The following is a 5,281-nucleotide window of genomic DNA, read 5'->3' as shown; positions in this document are numbered from 1 at the left end:
CGATTGCTTGGGGGCTGGGATTTGGAAACGGAAGGAGGGCGTCAATCCGTGGGATCACGGGCTGCATTTGAAACGGGCAGAAGAAATGGGAGCTTGATCGACAGGAGGAAATCACGGAAGAGCTGTTGGGTGCTTGGATCATGATGCTTGCAGACGCGGAGGCTTGAAGCGTGGGATGCATCACCGGCCGAAGAAATGGTGCTGGAGGACTGCAGCAGACGAATGCTAGGAACTTGGACTGGTGCTAAAACTCGGAAGCGGGATCACTGGGAAGCCGCCACGGGATCGTCGGGAGGACGCCATTCACGGACGCGATGCTTGGATCGCGGACGAAAATGAGATGGGAGCTGATCAGGAAGGTGGTCCATGGCTGGAGCACTGCGGGAGGAAGAGGGAGACACGGAGGATGCCGATGATGAATCACGGAAGGGTTGGGATGCTGGAGGAGCCGCTGCGGGATGAGCTGGGGTCTCCCGTGATCGCATGGAATGGGGCGCGTGTGAAGAACGCGGACTGCTTATGGGTCATGTGCCAGTTTCTGCAATGGAATTGGATTTTGGAAGAAGGTTTGGGATTTTCTTTGCCCTCCTGAGAGGGGAGCTAGGAGACACCAAGTTCGTCACGGGTCATCTGTTCTGACTGGAGGTCAATTGCAAGTCTTTCAAGTCATGGGTCACCCAGCACCTCATAGTTATGATATGGCCAAATTAGATTTGCCCAAAATTCTTTCCCAAAAGCACAAAAAAATTGGACCCGATTTGGATCCGAACCCGACTTAGACCCGACCCGATCTTCAACCGGGTCGAATCTGGGAAGGGATCCTTCTGAAGTCAAATTTATACTCAATGTGCATTTTATGTCTAATTTATGATAATCTGTGTCAAACCCAAATATAATATTAATCCAGTGAATTTATCATTATCCGTTAGCAATAACACTAATTTAGTGATATGTAGGTCGCACTTTTGTGCTCTCATCACTAAGCCAATTATTCAATCAATTAAGTTCATTAGCAATCTAATTGCCAATTAATCCTCCAATAATTTAATAATTATTTTACTGCAATCTTTGCTTAGGATAATTTGTCAATCGAATTGACCAATGTACCTCTGGACGATTCTTAATCATCAATCAGCCATTTGATCAATCCAAAAACTTCTATGCGTGTGACCCCATGGTTCGAACCTAAGCTGGTAGCACAAGAACAACTTTCTGTACTAATTAAAATGACCATCTAGCAATGGTACCCGACGTCCGGATAAGCCAAATTATTGCAAAGCAACATTCAAGAATCCTTGGACTATAGTTACCGTATAATTCATTCCCATGACTCCGAATGCATAAGATGACTTCAGAGTTCACTGTCAACTATTTAGTCAGTTCATCCTAAATGTACTTCAACTTTACAAATCCTGTGACTCCTCACATGGACTATCCTGGCCAAGGTTTTGCTGAATTGAACACAAGAGCATTATCTCCTGTCACCAGAATAGGTCAATCCCATCTTGACTCACACACCAACGTCGCAAGTACTTGACTGTACCCAAAAATATTTCGTCACTGAATTAGAAATTCAGATAGTCCGGTACTAAAGTATAGTGAGTTGTTTGCTAGTCACCGTGGTGATCTAAGGTCGGAGGGACACTTATACCCACCATATCTACTTAGAACATCTCTTGACAGTAAAGTGCTCTAGAACAGGTCACGTTTAGTGAAATGTACTTCTACACTTCACCTGTGTGGCATACTAGTGTCTCTACACTTTTTGGTTAAGAGGACAACCAACAAATATGGCACAAAACACCCTATACTTGATAATGTCATTGTCCTAGTAATAGCATATCGTTCGGTCGTGAACAGGTTTAAGGACTCGTAGACAAATCCTCCTTTATCATTTAAAAGTGTCCTAAGGACTTCATCACATCACATGAGTTCATGAAGATGTATTAAAATATGCGATGAAAAATGCCAAATAACTTTTATTATTTATTAATTCATATATATCTCAATCATCAACAGGCTGACGATTGACATTTAGGACACATTTTCCAACACCAGTGGCCTAATTATTTTCTGTGATTGTAGAAAAGCTCCAACGTCATGCTACACTTCTCCAACATCACTGAGTCGAGCGGCTCACCTGTCAACCTATCCACCTGTCAAGTCAGATCTTACGCGACACTAGATGAAGTGCTCCTCTACCTTTGAGGTTTTCCTAGAGATTTAAGAAAAAAAGTCCATACGAAACAACCACCACTCCACCAATCAGCTCCAACATGAGTTCTTTGACTCCTAGCCTAGCCCTCAGCTGTCCCCGACTCCACAACCGACTCTTGAGGAAGTAACAACCGAGTAGTTTAACCTGCTAGTCCAACAAGTGTAGAATTTGATAGAAGTAGTTTGAGACATGCAATTTTTGAACCAACAAAAGACCACCATGCAACTAGATCGACAAGATGACCTGACATAGCATAATTAGCCATCACTACGAAGATGATCCCCCTGGCGCTCATTACGAAATAGGCTCCAGCCCGAGAAATTTGGAATCTCTCTAGTTAGAAGGATCTCTAAGGGAGAGCTAACCTCGATCAAAGAATTAAGGAGATGAACATCAAGATCGAAACTCAAGAGAAGGGCAAGCTGACTAGGAAGAAGATCTAGAGATTACTATCGATACGCATTCCTCCAAGGCAATTATGGATTAACTGCTGCCGAGAAGATTCAAGATGCTCCATTTCAAGGTGTGTGATGGCACTTTGGATCTGATAGACCACCTCGAGAGATTTTAGGCTCTCATGATGTTATAGGGGGATACCAGTATAGTCTTATGCCAAGCTTTTTTGGCCACTTTGAGGAAAGAAGCATGCCTTTAGTATTCTAGCCTCTAGCCATGGTCTATTCATTCTTTTGATTAGTTCAACTGATAATTCATAGCTCACTTAGTGAGTAGCTGAAGATAGAAGAAACATGACCAGTCTGTTTATAGTGAAGCAAAGGGAAGACGGGTCCCTTAGGAGTTATATCGACTGCTTCAACATGGAGATGCAAGAAGCAGGCAAAAATCTTGCCACTTCTACTTCTTCCTAGAGAAGAGATCTTCATAGGATCTGGCAATGGAAGCTCAAATTGAGGAGAATAGAGGAAGAAAGGGACCAAGAAGGAGGCCCGTAGACTCAAGCATCAGGTCGCTTGGTATATTCTGATCAGCAACCGACTATGTAAGAGATCTTTTACTTTGCCATATCTCAATACCTCCGACCTATTGAGGCCAAGTACGCCCTCCAAGAATCCATGAAGGCATATGTAGAAATCACTTGGGGGGTAAGGCCCTAGCACATAAAGTACTAAAGCAGGAATAATATTAGCCCACATTGCAGAAAGATGATGCTCAATTCATAAAGAAGTGTGATCAATTCCTAGGATACACCAATATTCAGTACCAACCAACCATGGAGTTAACTTTGATCAGTGCTCCATAGCCATTCGCCCAATGGAGGATGGATATTCTTGGTGGTCCCTTCCCACAAGCTACTAGGCAAAGTAAGTTTCTCATCATCACCATCGACTACTTCATAAAATAGGTCGAGGCAGAACCCTTAGCTTGGATCACTAAGGAGAATGCACAATGCTTCATTTGGAAATTCATCATCTACCAGCTCATAATTTCTCAGGTTCTCATCACCGACAACAACTGACAATTTGATAATGCCTTATTTTGGAAATTTTGCTTGAAGCTCGGTATCAACCATCAATTCATCTCAATCGGCTATCCCAAGCCAATGGAGAAGCTGAGGTAAAAAACTGCACTATTTTGCAAGGTTTGAAGAACAGGCTTGATCGAGCTAAGGATCTTTGGTAGATGAGTTGCCCGGTGTATTGTAGGCCTATCGAACAACTATCAGAACTCGACCAAAGAAACTCCTTTTAATCTCTCCTTCGACACTAAAACCATCATTCCTATGGAGATCAGCATTCTGTCCTACCAGGTGGAGACATATGACGAGCAAATTAATGCTGAGAACCTCTATGCCAACTTGGACCTACTGGATGAAGCTAAGGAATGAGCTTGAATCAAGATGGTTGACTATCAGCAACGAGCGGCCCAATTCTACAACTCCCGGGTCAAGGTAAATCTCTTCCGATGAGGGATCTTGTCCTCAGAAAAAGTGAGGTCGCCCGATAAGATGACCAAAGAAGGTTTGCACCCAAGTGGGAGGAACCATACAAAATTATAAAAGTCATTCAACCTTACACATATCGACTCAAACAACTCAACGGAACTCTAGTACCTAGGGTATGGAATTTTGATAACCTTCGAGTGTAGCACCAGTAAAAATTGTAGTTTTGAACTTTGTACTCCTTTATTGCTAATAATAAACAAAGCCCGTCTTTGTGCTCCAAAATAGCTAAGTAATGCATGTCTGATACATCACCGCAAACCAAGAAATCCTCAAAAGTGACGGTATCGGGTGAGCTTGGCAAAGACCCCTTATCATGATTCCCATGGATCTCGCTAATAACTGAAGCACCGAAGCACGGAAGAAATATCGGGTGAGTCTCCAAAGAGACCATCGACAATGCGACACTCGAGCGCCGTAGGATGGATGAGTCTCCCACGAGACCATAAATTTGTTATTCCTGTGGGCCTGTCCAAGATATCAAATAGCTAAATTATAGATAGAATATTAGACTAATCTCCAAAGAGACCACCGATAGAGCCGCATTCGAGCACCACAAGTTAGGATAAGCTTCCCAAGAAGCCATTGAACTCAGCTAAGAGCTAATGAAAGATCTAGTCAAGGCAGTGCTAGAATGAGAGGAAGCACGCTCAGCCTAATCAACCAAATGCTAGCTATCTATGAAACCCAACTGATAGAGGATCCGATGAGCCAAACAACCCACCATTTTGCCTCATACTAATATTAAAATTGTGAGACATTGTAATTGAGTTAGTTAAAAAAAATAAAGTTTCCATATTTTAGTTAAATTATTTCGCTACATATTTATGATATCATATTGAGATGCTTTACATTCTTATGGAAAGAGTTCTCTATGAGTATGCGGTAGTTGCTGCGACCCCCGGCTCGCAATTTCGGATCAAGGGCGTGACATAATATTGGAGACAAGGCAAAGTGCCACATAGAATGTTTGCCCATATTTGAGATCTGCAATTAGTGAAAATCGAAACCCAAAGAATATGAGGCATATCTGAGGTCCGGTAGTAGTGAAAATTGACACCCAAAGAGGAGAGAGGGGGAGAAGGGGGAAAAAAGCAGGGGTC

The sequence above is a fragment of the Phoenix dactylifera genome, unplaced genomic scaffold (genome assembly GCF_009389715.1).
Source record: "Phoenix dactylifera cultivar Barhee BC4 unplaced genomic scaffold, palm_55x_up_171113_PBpolish2nd_filt_p 001776F, whole genome shotgun sequence".
In the NCBI taxonomy this organism is placed as follows: Eukaryota; Viridiplantae; Streptophyta; class Magnoliopsida; order Arecales; family Arecaceae; genus Phoenix; species Phoenix dactylifera.
Note: the sequence above shows the minus strand (reverse complement) of the source record.